At 38.3% G+C, this 27,659-nt stretch overlaps 1 protein-coding gene across 6 annotated transcripts in view; it reads left to right on the plus strand.

The window, feature by feature from the left end:
• The window catches only part of ST6GALNAC3 (ST6 N-acetylgalactosaminide alpha-2,6-sialyltransferase 3), a 578,537-nt gene that overhangs the window by 324,392 nt on the left and 226,486 nt on the right, over positions 1 to 27,659 (plus strand). The window contains exon 1 of one of the 6 annotated variants that reach the window (XM_058660875.1): positions 7,660 to 7,714. The exons of the other annotated variants lie outside the window; for them this stretch is intronic. The gene's annotated coding sequence lies outside the window, so the exon portion shown is untranslated. Of the gene's footprint in view, positions 1 to 7,659; positions 7,715 to 27,659 lie in introns of those variants that run through there. 6 annotated transcript variants of the gene reach the window in all.

A 27,659-nucleotide genomic window follows, 5' to 3' on the forward strand; every position in this document is an offset into this window, starting at 1 on the left:
GCTTTGTGCGTTTTGATTCATTTACTTTTATAGTTTGATTTGTTTTGTGAGAATATGAGAAGTGAATTCTGAAGATTTAATACTCCCCATTTATTTTGAATGCTAATTATCACAAATATGTTTTTAATTGATAACTGTCTTAAATACACTTCATTATATTTAACCTTGAGATCATATTTAATTTGTGTTTTTAAAAATTCCTTTTTATGAATATATGAGCATCATCAATGGTTTTTAAATTATTTTTTCTAAAGCAAAAAAAGTAATTCTTTCAGAAAATAAGATACAGGACAAAAGTCAAATGCTATATACTGCAATGCATTTGTTTTTGGATGATTTAGTATTCTGCTTCCCCACAGTTTATACTCTCAGCCTTAACTTTTTGGTACCACTTATTAAGAATACATGTCACTTAATAGCCACCAGCTGGCTATATGCTTTCTCCACTATGAATGCTGTAGTACCGCTTGCTGTCACTGAATACACCAACCTTTAATTCAGCCTACCCCAAACTCAGTTGTCTGGATCATTTCTGTTGTAATGGATTTCCTTGTTCCCACTTATTTATATAAATGATTTATTATTGATTTTAGTTTCTTAATGCTTATATTGATGTTTTCCTTTTGTTTTGTGGGAAGCATCTCCCAGCAATTCTATTGTTTTAGTTATACGTGGGTTTTTAGATAAGTTGTTCTGTATAAGAATAAATGTTTATTATTCTATCCACTATAGAAGACAACTACAGTCTTTAATCTTCGAGTTATTTTTATTTTTGAAAGACATTGGCATTAACTAACACTGGTTCTGCCATTCTCTGTGATCTGTGTTATGGATATGTTTAATGGTTACGAATACCCCTTAATGGTATTATTCAAATTCTAAAATATAGCCACAGTTACTAAAATTTCTGCTATTGATAATCAACCTTTTAGGTAATGGAGCAGATATTAAGTTTTTTGCATCAGTGATGGTTCCCTCCCAAGAGCTTTTGGCTACAAAGACGAAGTGTTGCTTAGTGGCTTTGGCAGTTCTCCAAAGAGCCAGGCTGCTAAGAACAGCAATGCTGAGAGCTTGCCAGCTCCGAGCCATTGTGTACCTCACAGCTCTCTAGTGCCAGGAGTCTGTGTGCCAAGGAAACAGAAGTCTCTCTAGAAAATTAGCTGCATTTTTCTTAGACATATCTGCTATGAAGACAGAGTTTAAACCTATAAGTTGTTATGTGGTTAGAATGTGACTTAAAATACTGTAAGTTCAATGTTACATTTTCACATTTAGAACAAAAGGGTACATTATTTATACTCTCCAAGCAATTTTACTTCCAATGATTAAAATGTCTCCATTTTCTTAATGATCAGTATCCTAGTTCTTGTAGTGGCAGTAGTTCCAGTTCGTGAGCTAAGGCAATCCTTGCATGGGAATGACTTTCTCTGTGAGTATGTGCTGTGAGTGTATGAGGGGTTGAGATTGTCTCAGGTTGGTTATTGTGAGTTTTGTAGGTAGATAATGCCACTGAGGTCTCTATAAAGTAAAGTAGGCAGAAAATAAAACTTTTGGAAAATCAAAGATTCTTAGAAACAGGTTTTGAAGTCATTAAGAGCTTCACTCCTGCTTCCTTCCTTCTTCCCTTCCTTCTTTCTGCTTCTTCCCTTGTCCCCTCCCTCCCTGCCTTCCTCCTTTTCTTCCTTCCTTGCAATGGACTCACTTTCATCTAATCATCCTTATGTCCTTTTAACATGCTGGAATTTCTCTTTTTATTTTTTCTGTTTATTTGCTAGTACATATTTTTCTTCATCAGAGGGAAAATTTACTATTTAATCAACAAAAATATGTGGGAGCATGTATTTACTATAATTAGAATTCTTTTTTAGAAAGTTAATTCTTGTGAGGAAAAAAACACAACGAAACTATGAACACATAAAAATGTAATTTCATGACACTTATATAGCATGATGTTATTGCACGCATTTCCCAATTATTTATCAGAACAGCTTATTTCATTTCAACCTGTGTTTTTCAACCACAGCACTACCAACAGTTTCGGACAAGTTGTTCATTGTTGGTGTTTTATGTCTGTTCCGTTCATTGTAGGATTCTTTAGAACTATCCTTAGCTTCTGCTGACTAATTGCCAATATTATTCTACAACTATAACAACCAACAATGTCTGCATGCATTGTCTAATGTCCCTAGAGATCAAAATTAGTTTCAGATGAGAAATGCCATGTTAGACCCAGATATTTGGACAAGTCATAATGCAAATTAACCCATTAAGTGCAGCTTTTGCTATTTTTCATCAGATTTTAGAGGTCAGATTCCCTAGACTTAACTTATTATTTCCAACAATATCAAAATCAAAAGCTGATGCTCAGTGCTAGAAAATCTGAGTAGACAGAAAGTAAACATCTTCCTTTTTATTAGATGAGATGTCCAGCAATAAAAATCCCTAAATTTAAAGAGCTTGTTAAGATGTATTGTGTCAGATGAAAAGTGCTATTTCAGTAACTCATTGTTATTCTTAGCATGGACCTTTTATTTTAGAAAAATGGGTAATTACCATTTTGGCTTATCACTTTCTCTCCATGGATACAAATGATTTGATGGACAAGGAAGAGAGACTTCATCAAATAATGGGTCTAATGAGCTTGGGACTAGAGTAAATTAGAGGTTGCATTTTCAGCCTGAGAATCAGAATTCAAGACTTTGTGGCAATGTCATCGTACTTTTCTAGGATATTTTTGTTGGTAGACCTAATAATTAACAAAAAAAAGAAAGAAAGAAAAAGTACATGTCAATTGAACAGAAATGGGAGTCAAAATTGACCTTAGGAAGCTATAGCCTATAGCGCATTTATTTAACAGATTGCTTGGAAATAGCAAGGACACGTGCAGAGTGTGGCTGTAAGTTCTGTGGTGTTTAGACTTTGCTATTTCAATTCTGAAATAATGGCTCATTATTAATGAGGAAGTATTAGAAAGTTTTCCCGAAACAGGATACCAGTCTGGAACCATTCCTCCATTGCATACATTATACACTACTCTACCATCTGTGGTTATCCATAATATCCAAAATCCTTCCTGCTTTCCAGAAAATGTACTTTTTATTTTGGGAACAGTGTTCCTGACAACCAGTCAGGAAATCTATTTTGAAGTAAATTTTCATTTAAAATATTGAAGGAATCTCTCCATTTGTTTCTAAAAACTAAAGCCAGTGCTGTGGGTTGGCAGTGGGTTAGCATGGTCACTCCAAGGAACTAAATCACTTTTAGTAGGATTTTCCTGGCCAAGGCAAATTTCCTCTGTGTGGAAGCAGAAATTCAAACTTCCTTCTCATTAGATGGCGGAGTTTTATATTCACAATTAATATTCAGCATTGATTATCCACCCCTCACAGAATACTTAGCTCTGTGCATCCTGAAGCCACAGTTGACATTTGACCTAATGATGCTTTGTTTTTTTTTTCTCAAAGATTGAATTATTTATTTTTATTTGAAAGTCAAATTAGATTTTTTTTTTAAATGGAAAGAAGGAGAAATAGAAAGATGTTCCATGCCACTGGTTCACTTTCCAAGTGGTAACACCTGCTGGAGCTGAGCTGATCTGAAGCCAGGAGCCAGGAGTTTCTTCCAGGTCTCCCACGCAGGTGCAGGGTCTCATAGACTTGGGTCACCTTCTACTGCTTTCCCAGGCTATGAACAAGGAGCTGGATGAGAAGTGGAACACTCAGGACATGAACTGGTGCCCATATAGGATCCTGGCACTTGCAACATAAAGATTTAGTCATTGAGCCCTCATACTGGTCCCTGATTTTTTTTTTAAATCTGAAAGGAAAAGTTACATAGATAGGAAGGGAGACAAAGAGATCTTCCTTCTGCTGGATCAATTCCCAATGGGTGCAATGCCTGGAGCTGAGCCAATCTGAATCCACAAGCCAGAGGTGAGAGTTTCATCCTGGTCTGCCAGGTGAGTGGCAGGACCGTAAGCATTTGAACCACCTTCTACTGCTTTCTCAGGCTCATTAGCAGGCAACTGAATTTGAGGTGAAAAAACTGGGCCTCAAATTGGCACTTGAATGGGATGCTGGCATCACAGGTGGCAGATTAGCTTGCTATACCACAATGTCAGCCCCTGATTTTCTCATGTTTTCTAAGCAGTATTTTTCTGTTGGTCATCACAGTTAAAAAAAAATCAGTGAAGGTTTTCTGATGTGTTCTGAAAGACATTAACTAGAAATCCCTATGAAAATAACAAACTGTTAAACTCACAGCAGAATGATTTTTCAAGTCCGGAAGGGAATTTTGACCTTATACAGTTCTGGAAATGGCAAGGGCATATTTCCCTGTATAATGTGTGTATAAAGTTTCTTTCCTTTGTTAATCACTAGATTTGGTTATCAATACATCTCTACTGATTGCTAAGAAGGATGGCTTAAGTGATGGTGCTGAGAGAGTTGACAACGGTGAAGATCATGCATGGAGAAACAGGAGAGAGAAACTGTTCTGGGAGTGGGTCCTGAGAAATGGAGATGTAGGAGGAGAGATTCCTTGTCCATCTCCTCAAATCATCTTCTGCATGCTCTGTAGGGAGAGATGGATTGTGTATTGGATCTTATTCAAAATTGCCATGGGGTAAGTGGAAAGGCTGTTCATGAGGAACCAGTAGGTGATGATGGAAGTCAAGAAACACAGAAACACAGCCAAGTATTTGAAACACTGATGTGAAAGCACATAACTGCAAAGTGGAAGAGAAGGACTTCCATACATATTTCATGACAGGGCCATTATCTTTTGGTGCTGATAGAAACTGGTTCTAGTATAATTTTCTTGAAACAATTTAAGTTTGTAAGATGAGATAGAGATGGAGTATAATGAGATGTTAAAAATTGTTGGTATTAAAACTACTCTGTCTATATTATTTATTCTTAAATTAAACTTTAAAAATCCCAATAGCACTTATTTAAAATTATATCTTCCTTATTTAATCCATACTGGCAAATAGAGTTATGGTTAAATGGGTCCTTTTGGCAGTTAAAGGATATGGAAATTACATAAACTATCTTATAGAATTGATGTCCTGCGAAGGAAAAAAATAAACATTTACTTCAAGTAAGTTTCAAGGTTTGAAATATTATCTGTTTCCTTCCTAAGGCTCTATAGTTAAATTTAGTAATGAATAGGTACTAGTTAGTCATGCATTGAGAAGCACTTTTTGTTTACAGGAGTTAAAAGGATAAGAAAAAAGAAATTACTTAAAGGTTATGCATTGATCTGTATGATTGAAGTAGATACACAGTTTTTTTTGTTTTTAATACAGATTAGAATCTATCCCCACCATAAAAAGAATATTGTTTGGTTTCCTACTCTCCCCACAGCAATTTGCCCTAAGTAAATGATTTGCTACTAAAAGATTTTTAAGTTATTTCATTGTTTGGCCCATCCATAATATATTCACTTGAAATGCATCTGTTTATTAATTAGGCTCTGTAGGCAGGAAGCCTGGTATGTAGCAGGGAGTGAGGATAATGATGTGTGTTTCAGCAGTGACATAGGCCAGGACCATGACCAGGCTCTCGGCATAGGTGTTGTTGCCTGTTAGCAAACCTAGCCTATCAAATGAAGTGAAAACGAAGTCTTTGTTTTACAGTTTGGACTAGGTGTGCCTTAAAATAGCATGACAGGTGTACTCATGGGCCTTCTTCACCTTTAACCTATGAGTTTGCTATGGTATTCAGCACCGAACAAATGTCACTTACTGATCTTTGTCAAAAGTACCCCATGTCATGAAGGCTCAGCAGAGAAGATTAGACCAGAATAAAATAATGATCAGCACCAGGTGCCAAGCTCGATGCGAAATTCGAAATGGTTTCATTTTCCCACAAATAGGAGTTTCACAACACTTGCAGCCAGGGATCAATCAACCTAGGCCAGTATTAGAAAATGCCTGTGCTTTGACTTTATAAGGAAACTTCTTAGAAGTTTGCTGTCATATACTTGAAAGTGAGTGAGTGAGAGAGAGAGTGGGGGCAGGAATTTCTTCCATCTGTGGCACACTCTCCAAGTGCTCACAACCACAAAACCGGGCTAAACTGGAGCCAGACACCAGGAACTGCTTCTGGATCTCTCAGGTGGTATAGCAGAGATCCAAGCACCTGCTGCCCTCCGGGGTGCATTAGCAAGAAGCTGGATTGGAAGTGAAATGACCAGATATCGACCCAACTCTCTGATAAGGCATGCAGGTTCCCCAGTTGGAGATTTAATCCTTTGTGCCACAGTGCATACCCCTCTACAAGAAAATTAAACTTGAAATGACCACTCTACTTTTTGTCCTATATTTGCTTTTCTCAGCCTCTTTCTGCCTATAATACCTATCTTCTGTTCAGCTCATCAAAGTACTGATGGGATACTATTTGATCCATGATTTTTTGATATAACTCAATCAAATTGGGAAATGTTTGGCACTGTGGCTAGTGTGCTATTGGGACAGCCACAACCCATATTAGAGGTCTTTTTCTAGTCCTGGCTCAGCTTCTAATTATAGCTTCCAGCTAATATATACCCTGGGAGAAATCAGGAGATGGCTCATGTGCTTGGGTCCTGTCACCAATTTGTGAGACCTGGAACTGGCTTGGTCCTGACATAGCCTTGGTTATTGCAGACAGCAAACTGCAGATCTCTGTCTCTTATCTCCACTTCTCTGCCTTTTAATCAAATAAAATAATTTTCAAAGTTAAAACAAAAAGTAGTTAGATATTTGAAGATAAATTATTTTGAGTCTTGTTCTTTGACGGCAATAAGCTGTTTATCAAAAATTTGAGCTTCATAAGGTTTTGTAAACAATATTTAAAAAAAAAAACCCTGCTGTGTGCTTGAAAACTTAGCCCACATTGTGTAAATTTTTTGAGGTACAATTATTTTTAAAGATTTATGTATTTATTTTTATTGGGAAGTCAGATATACAGAGAAAAACAGAGACGGAGAGGAAGATTTTCTGTCTGCTGATTCACTCCCCAAGTGGCTGCAATAGCCAGAGCTGAGCCAATCTGGAGCCAAGAGTCAGGAGCCTCCTCCAGGTCTCCCACCCGGGCACAGGGTCCCAAGGCCTTGGGCCATCCTCAACTGCCTTCCCAGGCCACAAGCAGGGAGTTGGATGGGAAGCAGGGCCACCGGGATTAGAACCAGTGCCCAAATGAGATCCCGGTTCAGACAAGACTAGGACTGTGGGTACTAGGCCAGGACCTAGAGGTACAATTGTTACATCATAAAAGTACATTAATGTATAGAAGTCGGTGTACAGAAGTCAGCTCCCTTCTTTGTCTCCATCACTCTTTCATGTGAATGAAAGCACTTTTTAAAAAAAAAAATACTATGTTTATTTTTATTTAAAAGGCAATTTCAGAAGGTGAGAGAGAAAAAGAGGGTTAGACCAGGCTGAAACCAGGAGCTGGAAACTCCCTCCCACTTGGGTGTGATGTTACAATTTAGGTTCTCCTACATTTCTTTCCCATGAGCACTTAGAAGGGAGCTTGATTGGAAGTAGAGCAGCTGGGAGACTATCTTAAACTCATATAACTCATATACTGTGCCTGCATCACTGTGTCACAATGCCAGCCTGTCATCTAACTCTTTTCAGGCTTCTGAACACTCTGTTGCCCTGCTCCATCTATTTTCTGCCCTTACATTCCACCTACGGGATGAAGGGGCAAGAAGGTCTTTGCCAGATGTAACTGCTGGACCCCTGAACTTGCTAATTTCTAATACTGTAAGAAACGAATTCTGCTTTATATAAACTATGCTGTCAAGAGTACTTTTTTATAGTAGCAGAAAATACACTAGGACTTATGTCTGAATGCTTCTTTTAAAATCATAGCATTCAATATAGCATTTTGGTGTAACCATCCTGTGACTGATCTTTGGTTCATTGTTTGTATTTTCATTTTCCAAGCTCTGAATGGGATCTTTACTTGGTATAGTTTCTGCAGTCTTGGCTACTGGAAGAGTGATAATTTTCAGTTTTAGCTAATTGCTATGCCTCACATGGTCATGGAGACTGAGCATTTTCGAATGCCTCTTCATTAAAACATTAAAATAGTGTGGGCTCAGTAATTTCATTTACTGGGTCAATAACCCATGATATCTAGAAGAAAATTTAAAGTAGTTTAAAAATAATTACTTAAACAAGAAAGAAATTTCAAACTATAATTACAAAAGCAGTAAAGGAGTGATAATATAATAATATCTGATTCCCACAACTCAGAGTTTATATCTCTCAGTAGTACAGATCATAAGATTTTAGCCCCGACAAACAAAAACAAAAATAAAAACAAAAACAAAGCAAAACAAAAATATTTAGACCTGAAATGAGCTTCAACAAGCATCTACTCTGGATGTAGAAACTATTATTTTTTTGTTAGGATGACCTAAAAAATTAAATGCTCAACCTGACAGCTTTTTGTAGCTCATTCTCATATAATGTGCTCATTTTCCTTTGAGCAGTCACACTTTTTTTAAACATTTTATTGACTTGAAAGGCAGAGTTAGAAAGTGTAGAAAGAATCAAATCTTCTTTCTACAAGATCACTCCCCTTAGCCTACATTGTCCAGGGTTGCGCTAAGCTGAAGGTAGGAGAGAAGAACTTCATTTGGGTTCCCAGTGTTGGTGCAGGATCTCAAGAACACGGGCTATCTTCCATTGCTTTCCCAGGCACATTAACAGGGATCAAAGTGGAACAGCTGGGCTTGAAGCAACACCTGTATTGTATGCTGGCACAGCAGGCAACAGTTTTACCTACTACATCACAATTTGAACTCCAGCGTTCACACTGATAAAAATATTTTGTTTGTTGAAAAGATACAAGATCTCCTATTTGCTTCTTACCACAGCAGCAGCCAGGTCTGCGACAGACCCAAGCCAGGAGGTGAACAGTCAACTCAGGTATCCTATATGGTTGGCAAGGAAGGAAGTGAACATCTGCTTCCTAGGGTGCATATTAGCAGAAAGCTAGTACTGGAGCTGGGACTTGAATCTAGGCATACTCCATGCAATATCTTTTTTTTTTAAGATTTATTTTAAATTTTTATTGGAAAGTCAGATCTGCAGAGAGGAGGAGAGATAGAGAGGAATATCTTATGTCCAATGATTCACTTCTCAAGCAGCCGCAATGGCTAGAGCTGAGCCAATCCAAAACCAGGAGCTAGGAGCTTCTTCCTGGTCTCCTGCATGGTTGCAGGGTACCCAGGCTTTGAACTATCCTTGACTACTTCACCAGGTTATAAGCCGGGAGCTGAATGGAAAGCTGGGCTGCTGCAATTAGAATTAGTGCCCATATGGGATCCTGGCATGTACAAGGTAAGGACTTCAGCCACTAGGCTACCACGCAATGTCTTAATGGCTGTGATAAATGTCCTCTCTTGCACCTTATTTTGAACCCCACCCACCATTGCAGGAATGTACATTTTGATTGCTCTCATATGTTGGATTTCTTTCATTTGTTGCATTTTTTAGGGGGGGTGTAATTAACTTCATGATTTTGTATACCAGTTCTAGTATGCTTCCCTAGTATGCAATAAAAATTTAGGACATCTAATCTATGAATAATAATGATTTGTTTTTCTCCTGTGTTCTATTATCCTTCCTTTTATCCTGCCCCAGGCTCCTAATGTTATGTTGAGTAGAAATTCTGTAACAGTGTTAAATAATTATGACATCAGTGGTCACTTCTACCTTATTCTCATAATATGTAGCATCGCTGATGGAAGGAAGAATCATGTTATTCCAAATTTCAAACGGACTGTTTTCAGCGTTTTAATGTCAACTACAATGTTTGCTGTAGAACATTCTGAAAAGAATAATTATATCCATATTAAGGAAGCTTGTTGTCACTGTCCCTTAACTAAGAGGGTTTTTAAAAAATATACCTTTAGTTAATATTTAACTATATCAAGTTCTTTTACTGCCTTAATTGATGCAATCATGATTTTACTTCTGAGATAGTCATTTCATTTAAGTTATTAATATTAAAAATCACATCAATTTATGTTTCTTCCTGACTTTCTATTGTAAAATAATTTTAAATGAGTTAAAAATTACACTGAACACTATTTTCTTTACAATAACAGCCAACAGATAAGGTATGAATATTTAGATTTAGGCATTTGGGAAACATTTTCTTAAAAGTGAGTGAAATAAGCCTGTCACTTCAAGAAAATAGCAGGAAACATATTTTACTAATGCAAAAAGGAAATCTTTGAGTCAAAATTAGCATTTTTGAAAGATTTATGTTTGTCACCACCAGTTTTCCAGTTCCCCAGAATTTAAAGACTTACAATATAAGACACGGTAACATCAGTAGCTATTTTTGAATTTGCTGTGATCCGCAGCTGGTGTTTGGCCTAACAGTTGAGCTAGCAGGTGCCATGCTAGAAGGCCTGCGGTTGCTAATGGCCTCTGGTTCTGAATACAGCTTCCCACCAATTGCGGAACAGGGGAGGCAGTGCTGATAACCCCCGTGGACAAGCCTGGATTTGTTTTCCAGGTCCCAGCTTTAGCCTGGCCCGTTCCTGGCATTTGGGGAGTAAACCAATGGATGGGAGTGTATGTGTACAACACCCCCACCTGTTCAAATAAATAAAAGGTTGTATTACTATTATCTGAATATTTATATTTGTCTAACAGTTCCGTGTGGAATTTATAATCCCAAGATGATGACAAGAGTCTTTTGGGAAGGTGGTAAGATCATGAGAGGTCTCACCTTATGAATGTGGAAGAGGGCACAGAGAACCAGCTAGCCCCTTCTGCCACGTGAATGCATAGCTAGAAGGCTCCTCTTCAAAAGGAGTGGGTTTACACTAAACATTTGATACTGTCACTTCGATCTAGGACTTCTCAGTCTCAAAAACTGTTAGAGATAAATTTCTGTTTTATTTTTTCTTTACATTATCCAGTTTAGGATTGGGTTATGTATTTTGTTATAGCAGCCTAAACAGATGAAAACAAAAAATATGTTATAGAAAGTTCCTGTAGTTTGAATATTTGTATCACTCAATGTACTCAAATTTTTAAATTACTAGCATGTGATACAACAAAATCACGCATGAATAGAAGATTCATGCAAGTAAAAGACTGAGTCTGTGTTTTTAATTTAAATTGTATTTGATTTTTAAAAAATGTTTTTCTTGAAAGTAGAGTTATAGAAAGAGGGGAAAGACAGCGAGAGATCTTCCATCCACTGTTTTACTCCTCAAATGGCTACGACCTCCAGAATTGGGTCATTTACCAACTGGGAGCCAGGAGCTTCTTCCTGGTCTTCTTTGTGGGTACAAAGACCCAAGGTTTTGGACCATCGTTCATTGCTTTCCCAAACAATTAGCAGGAAGCTGGATCAGAAGTAAAGCAGCAAAGGACTTGAGCTAGTGCCTGTATGGGATTGATTAGGTTTTAATTAGTTTTTAGCAGATTGTTTCTTTAGATTTATCTGCTTTTTAAATTGTTGTTGTTGTTTAACCCTGATGTTATTCATTTTAGGCATTTATGAATTCTAGAACTTCTAAATGACTCTTCAATTTCTGCTCTATCATTTTTCATGGTTTTCATTCTCTTTTCAGATTTTACATTTGGTTTTCATCAGATTTAACACAATTGCCATCTGTTTTAGTCTGTGTCCTAACTTCCTTTTATGTACTTTCTGTGTAAATTGGTGTCCTTCAGTGTTTTATCATATGCATGGATTTTATGCGTGTGTTTTGGACACTATCTTGAATTAAAAATATTATTATTAATATTTTATTTTGATGATCTTTATCTTGTTGATTAGTGTGCAAATGGTCAAGGGCTACAGGAAAGTGAGTAAGACCACTGTTTCCACATTCTCTTTTTTCCTTCCTGTATAGGGGGGGAAGGGGCGAGATAAAGGCAGAAGCCACACCCACCCTCTCAACCTTCCAAGGGTCGCCGATATGAGGCATGCTCCGAGGACACTGTTCAAGTGGTTTCCATAGTTCAACAGTTCTGAATTGCTGCCAATCTCCCCATTCCAAGCACGATGAAATGTCTCCAGAATCCACTGGCTGACATAATCCACCTTAGAGTCTCTGTTTGCCCAGATTTTCACTGCCAACACTTGGCTGGGGTAGTTGTTCAATTTGTTCTGTCCTCTGTCATGGTAACGGGTGTCCTCCGCAGGCGCCAATGTGCTGTCATATCCTCCATGTATACCTGGCTATGCTCTTCACTGCTCCATCTGAGCCACTGAGGAGGCTCAGGTTTGACACTTGCACTCCATGGTGAAACCACAAGTCCTGCCATTCTCTTCGTGGTTGGGGTTCTGAATCCAACAGTTCAGTTGGGGGCTCCCCAAAGAAACCTCATCTGAGGTTAATCAAAGACCTAATTCTTTGGTGTGCTTGCCAATACAGGGTCCAGCACAGTCCGTCTCCCCAGTCAGCTTATGCATATGCTGGTGGTTGCAATTGCTGAGTCAGTTCTGCATCCAGCCCTTGGGTATTAGAGCCCAGCCCAATCCTGCCCACTACACACTCGGCCCTCACACAAAACAGTGGGAGCTGTAACCAACTTAGAGTGACCCACAATGACTGCCATCAGGCCCACCCCCTGCCCTAGTTCCCATGCTTGCCAGTATGTACAGCAGACTGGTCCAGTCTGTCCCACATCCCATTCAGCTCCCATACATGTTAATGGGCATTGAAACTTGGTTCAACACAAGCAGCTCCACTATCCAGCCCACACAAGTGCTGGCGGGTACCACTCTCTGTCTAGCTATGCCTACTCCAGTCCTGGTTCTCATGCTCACCTGTCATAGTGCCAACCCAAAAGGAAGTTGCCCACTGTTTTCCTAATGGGCCCAATCCCACTCTCAGATCATGCACTGTCCAGGTGGTTCTGCAGTTTAACTTCACAGAATTAGCCCCCAGTACCAGCATTTACTGGCTGATGCTGGGGCAAAGCCCAATCAACCCAATCCAACTCTGGGTGATACAGCACCAGAAGGAATAGTCAACCCAGCCTAACTTTTCCCTGATCTAGCTCACATGAGGCTAACAGATGTTGTGACCTTGCTCAGTTTTGTCTGCCTGCATCCCAACTCACGCTTTCCAGTGTTTGAAAATTTATTTGAACAAAAATGGATACTTAAGATGATATTATTACCTTCAGGCCCAGTGTGGTAGCCTAGTAGCTAGAATCCTTGCATTGTACGTGCCAGGATCCCATATTGGTGCTAGTTCTAATCCCAGCCAGCCCTGGTTCCCATCCAGCTCCCCGCTCATGGCCTGGGAAAGCAGTGAAGTCGGCTCAAAGCCTTGGGCACATGTACCCACATGGGAGACCCAGAGGAGGCTCCTGACTCCTGGCTTCAGGTCAGCTCAGCTGTGGCTGTTGTGGCCACTTGGGGAATGAATCAGTGGATGGAAGATCTTCTCTGTCTCTGCTTTTCTCTGTGTATTTGACTTTGTAAACAATTAAATCTATAAAAAACACATTATATTGTCTTCCTCCTTACAATGATTTTTTTTGCTTATTTTTTATATTCAAAGTCATCAGAGATTCAGAACCACATAATTTTCAAAACTGAGCTTTTTCTGAGAGCTAGTTGATAAGAGATGACAGATTTTCCAAGACTAGGTAATTTACAATTGAAATTTAATCTTAGAATATATCCAGAAAGCCTAATTAAATGTGATTGTTCATTTATCTTTGTTTTCTCTGGGTTCTGATTCTGTCCACTTGTGCTCAACAGGTTGCCAGGGTTAGAGTTTAGCTACCTCTTTCAGAGCAAACTATGCCCTTGTGGCAAAAATGTTTCTTGAGGCTTAGGAGGGAAGTTGCTGCTGCAATACTGGCGTCCCAGATGGGCACTGATTTGAGTCCAGGATGTTCCCCTTGTGATTTATCTCCCTGCTGGAGCTTCTGGGAAAACAGCAGAGAATGTCCCAGATTCTTGGGCCTCTGCACTCAAGTGAAAAACCTGGAAAAATCTCCTGGCTCCTGGGTTCACCTGGTCCGGCCCAGGCTATTGGGTTCATTTGGGAATAGATAAGCAGATGGAAAATCTTTGCATGTCTCTCTTTGTGACTCTGCCTTCCAAATAAATTAATCAAACTTTTTTTTTAACTGACATACCTTGGTAATTCCTCACTATGTTATTAGATCTTTGTTGAGTAGAAGAAATAATTTCCGTATATTTTTCTAGCTTACTGAGTTAATCTTACATGCGAAGATTGGTCTGGACTTTGTAGGTTAAAATTGTTGAAGAAGTTGCGATGATGCATTTAAATAATAACGGAAATAAATTACCCTGCATTTTAGCTTTCCGTTTTAAAACTGGAAGGAACCACATATATTTAGCTTTCCCTCTTAACACCTTTCCCACTTGAATTTGTAAACCTTTAATTAAAATTTATACAAGTCTCATTTTTCTTCATATCCCTAATACAAGCCAAGTCTTGTATCTTGGTCATATTTCTTTCTTGTCATCAAAGGGTGTACAAAACACCATCAGGCACTCGTACTTCCTTATCTCTTTAATTTATTCATTTTGCCATCATTTCCTATGTTTAGCTCGAAATCTCTGTTTATGAGGGCACAATATAATTTTTCAACTTTAAATGATCAGTCTAAGTTGGCAATAATCTCCTGCAAGGGACCAACCCTTCTTGCTCTGTGTTCCTGCCAATGTGCGCTTGACTATTATTGCAAAGAATACATCAGCTTGTATTAGCTTTGTCATAAAGCTAATTTCAGCAGAAATATCATTGGCAATCCATTTATTCCTAGCTCTCTGGCTCAAAATATTCTCTTTCTCAAAAGTTCATCTTTCATCTGAAGCCCATTGACCTTTCTTCTCACTAGCCAGCTCTCAATAACTGAACCTTACTGCTATATAGAAATACAAGAGAATCTATAAATTAAGTGAACTCTAATTCCAGTTTTCTAAGATCATGTGTTTTTCGTCTCATTCTTACTTCTTTTTTCTTCCTCCGTCTTTGCAAAGGCTACCCAGACAAATACATTTTTAGATTATTGAGTCTTCACGGGTTTTTCTTACATTAGTTGACTCTCATATGATGTGGTTTTGCTCCATCCCTAACAACTTCTCCCTCTCACATTAGATTATCCTCTAGCCTAGAAAACAAAACTAACTTTACAAGTGAAAATGAAGACTGTACAAGTGTAAATGAAGGTTGTCCAAGGGCAAGTGACAATGTTAACTGAAAAACAGAATTAAAATATCATCTGTTTTGGTCTCTATTTTTTAAGATCATGCTTAGTTTTCTAAGTACAGAACTTTTTGAAGACCGTTCACATTGAATGAATGAATATCAATGAATTTACACTTTACCATAAGTCTGGCATATCCTTAGAAATTCCACACAACGGTTAAGAACATACTAAAGGTATTATGATTTTCTTACTTCCAAAGCAAATTCTAGGCAATAAGAAAACCTCTAATATTACATAATTAATGATAATTTTGCAGGAAATAAAAATGCTACTGCTTGATACTTTATGCAAATTTGTAACAACTTGTCCAATTTTCTTTAAAATGTCTGAGTTCTCTAACTGATTTCATTTGTAAGTGCTTCTCAACAGTGTAGCATTTCTTGCAGGATAGTTGGAAGGTTTCCAACTCTAGTATCCTCCCTACCAAGGGCCCAGGTATCAGATTTACCATTTTAAAAGATTTATTTATTTATTTGAAAGGCAGAGTTAGAGAGATAAATGTGCAATGAAATATTTTAACTTCAGTTCGCTTCTGAAATGGCTGAAACAGGTGGGGTTTGGCCATGCCAAAGCCAGCAGTTGAGAGTCTTGTCTGGGTCTTCTATGTGGGGGAGGATCACTTAGGCTATCTTCTACATCCCAGGTACGTAGTAGGGATCTGGATAGGCAGCAGAGTGGCCTGGACTTGAAATGGCATTCATATGGGATGCCAGTGTCTTGGGCTGCAACGGAACCCATTGCACCAAAATGTCAGCCCCTACCATTTTGGTTTTTATTTTCATCTTTTCCTTTATCATTTATAATTCCTCTAGCACAAGGTTCCTCAAACCAACAACCATATTGAAATTATGTGCAGAACCTTAAACAGAAATGTGCAGATCTCATCCAGCAGCACTGTTTTCTCTGACCCAGGGTGGAATGCAGCCAACATTATGTTTAAGCCTCTTCTGATCATTGCAATGTGCAGCAGTTGAGAACACTGTTCCTTTTAAGTGGAATGTTAGGATACCATCACTGCAGCAAATCAATTTTCTTTCTTTCCAGTTATAGCTAGATGGTATCTTAAGCAGTAAGTCCTGAGATCATCTTTTTTATGGCAAGGAGAGGATAATAATCCCTAGGTAAATTGGCCATATAATTAGCCAACTTATATTATGTCCTGATAAAGACAGTGACATGAGTATTCTCATTATTCAAGTTTTTGATGGTGGAGTAGTGTAGAAACTCCTTCCTTTGAAAAGTGTGTGTGTGTGTGTGTGTGTGTTGTGTGTGTTTTGCCTTTTAGTCAGGGAAAAGTAAGCTGTTTTCCTTCAGCACACCTACATGATTATACAGTTCCATTCCCTCGAGAAACTTCCAAATAAAGGGAACACTTCATCTGTAGCAACTGAGAAGCGTTGCTTTATGCTGCCTGTTGTAGAATTATTTCTTGGCATTAACATTTTTATGTACCCCCATATTAAGTTTTATGCTTAGATATAATGCTACCAGGTAGCAAACAATGTAAATGCCATATCCAAAATCCACAGAGAATCAGAGCCAAACAGTGGGTTATCAAATCTATCTTTTTATGTGCTGCTACTCGTAGTGTGTGATTTATATTACTGCTTTGCAAAGCTGAATTCGCTGGAAGGTTCTAGTTGTAGAGGGACAGTAAGGAGCCTTGCAGGCCAGTTTGGCTGAACCATGTGGGTTTTCCTCTCTAATAGTCTTCACAATTCTTTGCTCACAGTTAGAGGTCTGCTGAAAGTGACTCAGGGTAGACAGAAACAGCTTTCTTAATCATTCCTGAAACACGGGAAAAATTAAAATACATTTTTTTCTTTGTCAAGCAATAAAAACAATGCCAGATTGTTAATGCCCCTTTTGTACCTTTCACTTGAAAGACCTCAAAAGAACATCAAGGAGAATAAAGGCGAAATCTATTCCCTAATGGCGTCATTATACATGTTGGAGGCTCTAAAACTAAAACTCTAAAGACATTCAGGAAGAGTGGAAGAATAAATGGCAGCAAACTGAGGAGTGCGTCTCTGGAGCTTTGTTCAACGTGTTTTGTGCACATTCATTCAATTGAATGATGAGAAGCAGAGATATCATTTGTTTCAACATTAAAGTACGGAATTAGTGAGTGGTGAGTTGCTAATTGTCCTGTGAAGCATTTTAGGTGCTGTGAGTGCTCTGTCTCCAGTTTTTAAAATTACAGTGCTATGCTTGAAAGGAAGGCAACCATTAGAGTAGTGTAAAACAATGCTTTTAATAATTTAGACTTGCTCGATTCAAACATGATTTTTGTTCTGAAATATTTATTGAACCTCCTGTTTTTATTTGAGATGAACAAGTTTCATTTTAGGCTTCAAGACATCAAATAGAAGTTCATTTCTGCTGTGGAGCTAGAGTAGGGAGGTTAATTAGAGTTATCCAGTGTTGGGGTGGGCTGCAGAACATAGGAGGTTAAGCTTGCATGCCTGCATCCCATATGAGACTTCCTATTCCAGTTCCAGTTGCTCTTTCTGCCTGTATCCTGTGAATGTACACCCTGAGAGGCAGCAGAGAGCTCAAGTATTGGACCCCTGCAACCCAAGTGCGAGACCTGGATGGAAGTTTGGAGTGATGCCTTAGGCCTGATCCAGATCTTGCTGTTCTAGACATTTTCGAAGTATTTGCTGTGTGTGTGTGTGTGTGTGTGTGTGTCCGTGTAACTAAGCCTTTCTCTTAGATGGAAATAAAAATATCCATTAAAAAAAACAAAATGCAGTTCTTTGTGGCCAAATGGGCCAAACTGGAAACCATAATGCTAAGGGAAATGAGCCAATCCCAAAAGGTTAAATACCACATGTTTGCCTTACTTTAAGATGATATGATGTTATGTATAACATGTTATGTTTTGAATGTTATATGTTGTGTATAAACTAAAATTGAAGTATAGGTGAGGTGGTCACAGAAGGTGGCTGGGAACTCGCATTTATCTTTAACATATTGGTTACTCATTACTATGTCAATTAATTCCATAATGATGTAAATTTTTGCTGATGGTATGTTGGAGCTTTCAATTGACTGGGATGATACTCTGCTGGCTCTGTCTTCAGACCAGAGAGGGTATACCTAAGAAGCCGTTGAACTTGACTAGACAATAAGATGTTGGACTCTATGTTTGGTATACGCTTGCAATGGGGGAATCTCAACTGAACTTGAGCTGTGTTCATGCAACAAGGTGGAGGAATCCACCATGGTGGGAGGGTTTGGGGAGGAGTGGGGAGAACCCAAGTATCTATGTAACTGTGTCACATAATACACTGTAATTAATGAAGTTAAATAATAAATAATTTAAAAAAAGACATATTCAGTGTTGTTTTTCATTCCTGGCTGTTACTGCTTGCTACTGGAATATAGAATTAATAGATTTGGTTAAATTTTTGCTTGGATTTTTTGGTGACCTTTTCTAATCTTGACTGTTGCATAATTTAATGTCTTGACCTTCGTTTTCTGTAGAGTCATCTTAGTGATAAATACAAAGATTTAATAACTAGAACTAGTTGACAGGTGACCTTTCGTACATGGCGGTTCCTTTTTGCTGCAGAAACCACACTATTTTGTAAGTTTCATTTCACAGATTTTAATTACCTGTTCTATTGTCTATAAGCTTATTCAGAGAGAGAGGAAGTAAAGGTTAAATATTTCATTCTTCATGCTAATTAAAATGTGACATGCTTGGCAGTTGTCTCAATGTATCATTCACAGAGGACAAGGCAATCAGTGAAGTTCATCTCCAAAGAACAGAGGGGAGTCTCGGGGTTGCTAACTGGGGAGCAGAATCACAGCAGTGACTGGAAAAGTAAACTTTCCCAGTAGTGCCTGTCTGTATGTGTAAGTAAATAAAGAACCACGAAACAGATGCAAATTGTACTGTGTGTACTTGTGTAAGGAGAAAAGTGAATGACTTCTGAGAGGTGTGACTTCTCCATCCGGGTGAGTGACTTGGTTTGGATCATTCCCCACTCCTCCTTCACACAAGCCACAAGCACTTTTTTTTTTTTTAAATAATCAGGTAAGGAGTGGTTGACTGTATCATGGTGAATTGATTTCTAGGTTTACATAAATAATGCATATAATGTTCAAACACAGAGCCATAAAGCTGACTGATTATAAAAATGCCACAGATCTTAACAAAGAAGTAAGAATATCTGCTCCTTCCTCTGTCTCATCGTGGTGGGGATCAAGGGTCTCTCACTGGGGCTCACTTGTCCTCTGCTTACATTCTTCAGCATTGTTGTTAAACAGATTTAATTTTTTTGCTGGCCCAATCTTCAGTTTAATAATGTAAGTTACAATTAAAGAGGATATGGTGGGTAGTGGCCTGTAAAGGAAGCCAACGACCAAGATGGCTTGGCTCTGGATCTGTAAAGATTTGGGAATATAGGAGGGGATCAGGAGGAGAGGACAGCCTGCAGTTTCTGGCTCACTTTGCTTCCCAATGACAGGAAAATGGTGGCATTGGTTTCTGGACTGATTCCAACTCTCTAAGATCTGTGTGGAGGAAGAGGTGTTTCTTTTAGCCAGTGATGTCCTTTAGCCATCGTCTTCATTTCTGTTTTTAAAAACATCAAAAGGAACAATTAGAAGAACAAATTGAATAAATGCATGGGAAAGATCATTTGAAATCCAACTAAATTGTTCAGGTTTAGTTTGTTTTATACTGAAATCTCATCCATACTTCACACAAATTAAAAAAGCTATGATTTCCACATTAGTGCTGCTTTCTGCCCTGCCAGGAAGGGGACTGTGTCTGCTCATGTAAACACCCCGGCATGCTTGGAGCCTTTCATCAACTGAGGGACTTTACCTTTTGCTGAAACTCTTAGCTCCAGCGTGTTTAAAATAATGTATTTTTAAGCACTTTTTTAAATGTAGAAGGCAGAATGACAGAAAGATAGGTAGAGAAACACACAGAAAGAGACATAAAGAGATCTTTCATTTTCCTTCTATAGGCTCACTTCTCAAATGAATGTAGTGCCTGAAGCTGGACCAGGCAGAAGTCAGGAGCCAAAAACTCCATCCTGCTCTCCATGGGTACAGGGGTCACTGGATAGTATTTGTGTCTGGATTTATCTGTATTAAGAATAGTGGAAAATTCATAGCTATTTCTTTCATATCTTCCACTTCCAAATTCTGTGAGTGCCATTCATGAAGGATGACGTATGTTTCTCTTTTTAACCTGAAAGATAGTTTCCATAGGCTACCATATTTGTCTCAATTTCTTCAACACCATCATGGGAACTATCATGGGAATTAAAAACAAGCTAGCTTTTAAAATCTGTTACAAAGGAGGGCTGTGAATCTACTGCAAGCAGGCTCCCAAAGGAATTCTCACACAGCCATGGAAATAGGATTGCATTCCAAGACAGTGTCTCCCAATCACTGAAACGCTAAGTTCCAACTACAAGAAAGAGTTCCCTGGGGCTGTCACACAAATCTTCTTTAAAAAAATATTCCCGGGGCACAGTGTGGTAGCGTAGTGACTACAGTCTTCGCCTTGCGAGTGCAGCAATTCCATATGGGCTCTGTTTGGATCCTTCCAGCCTCCTATTTTTAGCCTGGGCATAGCAGTTGAGAATGGAAGGCAGTCTAGGATGGATGGCACAAAGCCTTGGGATCCTGCACCCTCATGGGAAACCCAGAGGAAACTCCTGTCTCCTGGTTTTGGATCAGCTCAGCTCTGGCCTTTGTGGCTACTTAGGGAGTGAACCAGAAGATAAAAGATCTTTATGTCTCCCCTTCTCTCTGTAAATCTGCCTTCCCAATAAAAATAAACTAATCTTTTAAAAAATTTAAAAGAATTAAAACATAGTCCACCAATGCATGTATTCTAGTTTTTTTAGTCTATCAATTTTAGCTAACAATTCTGCTATACATGCTCAGAAGTTAATGAATTTATCATCTGAAACCTATATAATGAGAAGTCCTAAAGAGCAAATGAATGGAAATACATGCAAAATTATTTTGAAAACAAAAGGGGTCATATAATAAAATGCTGAGCATTATGGCAGACCCATGTGTAACAGTTGAGCATGTGTGCGTCACACAGCATGACGCACTGTGCTTCCATGTCTTCACGCTGTTTCTTCACTTCCTCTCTTTCTCAGCCCATTCTCTGTCCTAGCTAATGATCAAGTTCCCTCTGCTGATAAGGAAGTAAATACCAGGTTTCATGTTAGCAGAAAGCATTTGTTTCCCAAGGCAATTCCTTATCCCTTTAAAGCAGCGTAGGAATTGGCACACCTTGTTTGCAGAATTTGACTCTAAGAACCTCCCCAAACCTCACACCACAACAAACACATCAGAATGGTGTCATGAGGTTAAAGTTCCACTGGTTCATAATTTGAAACAATTACTGAAGGGTTATAGCATTGTAATTATGTGGGGAGAAATGGTGGGAGTGGGAGAATGAAAAGTAAAGAAGGGGAGGTGGAGGCAGGAATCCCTATAGCTATGAAGCCATACGTGGAAAATAATAATAGCAATAAAAATACACAAAACCCTCCTTCATCCTTCATATGACCTTGTGCATAATAAATACCAAGTAAAATTTTTTTTGATTGAACAATTCTCCCTGAGCTGTGTTTTATAACCACATATACCGGTGTAGAGTTAGTGTACTTTTGCAGATAAGAAAACATCCAAACTAAATGTACTGTTGTACTAATTTAAAAATCAGTATTTTAAACCCAAAGAAAATTTGACATTTGTGAACTTTATTTAACAGAAGCATAACTGCTCAGTCTGGGGAATATTTGTGGTGCAAGTGATTCATAAACACACCCTTTGTCCAAACCTAGTATTCTGCATGTATATAAAGTTGTAGGTTTATTTATTTGAAATACAGAAAAAAAAAGAAGAAGCAAGTTATAGAGCTCTTCTATCCATTATCTACTCCCTAAATGGCTGCATCAGCCAAGGTTGCACCTGACTGAAGCCAAGAGCCAGTAACTTTTTCTGGGTCTGCCATGTAGGTGTGCGGGCCCAAGCACTTAGGCTGTCCTCCGCTGCTTTCTCAGGCACAATGGCAGGGAGCTAAATCAGAAGTGAAGAAGCCAGAAATTGAACAGTCACCAACATGGGATGCCTGGTGGTAGGTGGTGGCTTTATCCATTATACTACAATGCTGGCACTATACCAGATGTTATACATGTATAACAGAGAAGGACATTTTGATTTTAATGAAAAGAAACAAAAAATAGAGACAACAAAAAATTCTGAATTTAGATAGGGTTTGATAAAGTGAAACCAGGTATTAACGAAGATCTTGGGGAATCCAGGGCCTCAATATCAGAAAATAAGTAAATAAACAGAGAGATAAGTAAAAAGAATAAATACTTATCGAGGCAGAACCAAGTGAGTGGAGGTATAGTTTCAAGTAAGGCCTTCAAATAAAATAACGTAGACCAGTTTAAAGAAACAGCAATACATTTTTACGAAGAATTTTGAGATACAAATATACCAAGAAAACTAACAAAGAATGGTGATAATTGGATTAAAGTGCCCCTTGGGTCAAGCCATCCATTCATGTGGAAGTGTCTCTTTTTCTTTTCTCTTGACTTATTTTAGTTTGGAGGTGCCTTCTACTGCATAAAGGCATCCCCCAAGCTTTGCCAGCTTTTTGTATTTCCTGCATCTTAGGAATGATTCATAAGGCACATTAATACTGTCAATCTTGTGAAATGATATCTAGGACTAAGTGTTTGAACAGTCATCCCCTTCAGTGGGGTCTCCTGGAATCACTATCAGTAAATTGGAAAGTACAGCAGAAATATGTCCAATTTGTATAGGCATGTGATAAAGTCTTTTAAGACTCTGACCATAATGACCGTATGGCCAAGTGAGTAGTCAAAACAAGGGTGAGATGTCGTTTAAAGATAATTATCTACCCGCAAAGCTGTGTGTTCATAGCAGAAGCCCAATTACATATTTTTCACATAAACAAGAAGCTGTTGTTCCCAGTGTTTGCCCTCAAGTTGTTAGTCAGCTGCTGACCTCATAATCTGCACAGCTGTGGCATCCCAATATGTTGTCATGAAACAGATTGTGATGTCTTAATTGATCACTTTTGGAGGTTACTATTGTCAAGTGAGACCAGTGTGCTGATTCTTATTAGTTAAATTAAGCTTTGCTACAGCATAGCCAGCTAATTCAGTCTAACGACTGGGAAAGCCAATGCAAATTGCTGCATTTATACACTAGAGCACACCAACGTCTTATTCTTTGTTTTTATTTTTAAACTTATTTTTAAATTTAAAGACTATCTCTAAAATGCTTTTATTATACAATGAGACAACTTCTTGGTACAGTAATTGAAATATGACTTCCCATGACATATGCATCTTTGAAGACAAGTTGAAGTGTGCCATATCATAAACATGGTTTAAATACACCATTGGCTTATATGACTGTGAGTGTGAATGACTCAGTTAAGTCAAATAAATGAAGTATCTGGGTAAACTGTTCTCCAAGAATATTGCATTCCTCTTTACTGCCTAAAAGCATATAAACTACCATATGAATGGGGAAAGTTCTCAGATCAATGCCTGACTCTAACAGACATGTTTGTGTGCCTGCATCTGGTCACTGATGCAGTCTTTACTATGGTGCCAGAAAAGAAAGCTCCATTTTCAAGTGCCCTCATACACTCACACACTTTGAGTGGGTCTATCCTAACTTGGGTCCTAGACCGCCTGCTTCTTGACTTGGGTCAGAATACTTACTGTGGCAACCATGATGGACAGCCCCCTTGCCAGCAAAGGATTAAAGTGTCTCATGAATAGACATTTAATAGATACTTCAAGTCAAGATATGGAATTCCTAATTTTAGCATGGCAAACATTTTGTCTATTAGAATAGTTTATACAAGCATAATAAAAGTTAAACCAAAGAAGCAAATTTAAATTAATGTAATAACTCATCATAAATATAGCAGGAAGCATAAATATGGTCATCAGATGCCTCTAACAGAAGCTAAGTGTTTTCAGAACAAATTCTGATAGGGCGTTCTACATGCAAGGCAGCAATTGGCCAAAGCTAAAGCCTCAGAGGCAATTGTTTAAAAAAAAAGAAAAAAAAAGGTTACTTATTCTTTACTTGCATCAGAGTTGGAGAGAAAGAGAGAGAGAGAGAGAGAGAGAGAGAGAGAGAGAGAGAGAGAGAGAGAGAAGAGAAATTTTCCATCCATTACTTACTTCCCCATGTAGTTGAAAAGGCCAGAGCTGAGCTGGGAGCCAGGAGCTTCTTCTGACTCTCCCAGTTGGAGACAGGAGCCTAAGGCCTGAGGTCATCCTCTGTTGCTTTTCCAGGGCATTAGCAGGGATCTGGATGGGAAGTGGAGCATCCAGGACTAGAACTGGTGTCCATGTGGGATATGTACATTATAGGCAGAAGATTAACTTGCTGGCATACCATGTAGGCCCCAGGTGCTGTATTTAAGATAGCAGGTTGACAATTTGAAGGTCATTAGGGAAAGTCATCAGTAGCTAGAGCAGCACAGACAGCACAGTACCAGATGTCTGAGGATCAAAGGTAAGAGATGATACTGTATTGACAAGATTGGTGGTTTGCAAAGCCAGAGCCCCAGGAAGCACATGTTCTGCTATCTACTCTGCACATTCCTAAAGCAGTTGGCCAGATGTTCTGCTCTCCTCTATGTAGCTCTTCTGTCTGGACGGTGATTAGTCAGGAAACAAACAAACAAACACACAAAAAAACACATGTGAATTAATGTGAAATATGGATCCCCAAATGAATAAAATCTACCAGGACAGACATGGAGTTTTTCCTAAGAGGAATTCTCTTCCACTCCTACTCTGCACAGCCTTACAAAACCTTGTACTTGCCTTTGTCATTATGTATCACCCCCCACCCTCTTATTTCCTGGTCGAAGCCATGCTGGCCATGGCAGAGAACATTTTTAGAATTAAAAAACAAGCAGATAATCACTAAATCTCCAGCACTAGATATGTAGATAAATTGTGGTATAGCCATGTGATAGGAAGTAGGTCAGGCATTGAAATTATCTCTAAGGGAAATTTAATGACGTAGGAAGAAAGATTAATGATATAAAATTAATTGAAAAACCAGTGGTGCTAAATTGAATATATGGAAATCCTCAATTTGTGTAACAATATAAATAGAAGGAGGAAAATTATATGATAAATAAATAGATGGTAAAATGTTTATAATGGTTGCTTACTGATGGACTATGGAGTATATTTATTATTTTATCTAATTTTTAAATTTTTCAAGTTTATCACAAAGAGCCCTTATTCCTTTCATAAGTTTCTATAAAGCAATTTAAATTACTTTTGTTCTGAAATCCAACTGGGCTGGAAAGTCTTTTTCCTTTGATCCTACTCTTCCTGAAACCTCCTCTTGCCCTTTATTTCTCAAGTACAGGAAACTACAGTCCCCCTCTTTTTCTAGAGCTAAAAGTCTGAAATTATCCTTACCTCCTGTCTTTCTTGCATACCTCACATTCACTTCACCCGTGAAAATTGTGCCTTCTAGATTGAATCTGCTGATGTATTGCTGTAGTTCTTTTGGATTGCTTTTCTCTTTCATCCAAATGAACAATTATAAATAATTTCAGAAAGTCTATTTATTTCCCAATGCTAAGATCATTGCTGAGACTACTAATATGTTATTTTACTTCAGTTGTTTTCATTTCCTAAAGTAACCAATTGTGCTCCTAATATATTCCAGAGACTCTGGGGAGTGGGAGTAAAATGAAGAAGACAGGCATTTTTTTTTTTTTTTTATAGTTTACTGTCTAGAGGACAGATATAATTAAACCATAAGTTAAAGTGCAACACAACTAGTAAAATAAGGACAATACCCAGCGTGTGCGGAACTACTCACCAAGAAACAAAATGAAAATTCAGGAGCAAAAGTCATATACACAATGTGCATGTCACAGAAAGAAAATGAGAAAGATATGTGTCAAAAAAGCATATGGCTTCTTTATTGCTATTTTTTTTATTGAATTTATTCATTAATTACATTGTGTTGTAATTACATAGAATCTGGGATTCTCCCCCCCACCCTCCCCCCATGGTGGGTTCCTCCACCCCGCTGCATAACCATACTTCAAGTTCAGTTGAAATTCCCTCTTTGCAATTATTTGCCAAGCATAGAGTCCAACATCCTATAGTCCAGACAAGTCCAACTACTTATTGCGTAGACCTCTCTGGTCTGAGGGCAGAGGAAGCAGAGTATCTTCCCAGTCAAATAAAAGCACTAATATACCATCTGCAACAATTAACATCGTTATGGAATTAATTGACATGCTATTGAGCAGTCAACATGTTAAAAATAAATGTGATTTCTTAACCACTTTCTGTGACCCCCATTCACAGTTCAATTTTAGTTTATATACTACAAATGACATAATATCCATAACATAACATGATATGCTTAACATCATATCATATTAAATTAAGGCAAACATGTGGTATCTAACATTTTGGGATTGGTTCATTTCCCTTAGCATTATGGTGTCCAGTTTGGCCCATTTGGCCACAAAGAACTGCATTTTGTTTTTTTTAATAGCTGAGTAGTACTCCATGGAGTAGATGAACCATAGCTTTCTTATCCAATCCTCTGTTGATGGGCATTTTGGTTGCTTCCATGTTTTTGCAATTACTGATTGTGCTGCTATGAACATAGGAGTGCATGTTGGTTTCTCATAAAACAAGTGTTCTGGATATATTCCTAGGAGTGCGATTGCTGGATCATACGGTATGTCGAGTTTGAGTTGTTTGAGTATTCTCCATACTGATTGCCATAGAGGCTGTACCAATCTGCAGCCCCACCAGCAGTGGAGTAGGGTTCCTTTTTCCCCGCAACCTCGCCAGCAAGTGTTGTTGGTGTTTTTCATGTGGGTCACCCTTACTGGCGTTAGGTGGTATCTCATTGATGTTTTAATTTGGATTTCCCTTATTGCCAGGAGCTTGAGCATTTTTTCATATGTTTATTTGCCATTTGGGATTGTTCCTTTGTGAAATGTCTGCCCATTTCCCGTGCCCATTTCTTCAGTGGCTTGTTTATTTTGGTGTTTTGGCTGTTTTGTAATTCTTTGTATACTCTAGAGATTAGTCCTCTATCACCTATGTCGTGCGCAAAGATCTTCTCCCATTCTGTGGGCTGCTTTTTTACTTTGTTGATTGTTTCCTTTGCTGTGCAGAATCTTCTTAGTTTGATGAGGTCCCATTTGTTTATTTTGGTCTCGATTTCTACTGCTTTTGGTGTCCTTAGGAAGTAGGGACCTACCCCTAGATCTTGCAGAGTATTTCCAACATTTTCTTCGAAAAGTTTGAAGGTTTCTGGATGCAGGTTTAGATCTTTTATTCATTTAGGTTTGATCTTAGTATATGGTGAGAGATGTGGGTCT

This window comes from Ochotona princeps, chromosome 2 (genome assembly GCF_030435755.1).
Source record: "Ochotona princeps isolate mOchPri1 chromosome 2, mOchPri1.hap1, whole genome shotgun sequence".
Taxonomy (NCBI): Eukaryota; Metazoa; Chordata; class Mammalia; order Lagomorpha; family Ochotonidae; genus Ochotona; species Ochotona princeps.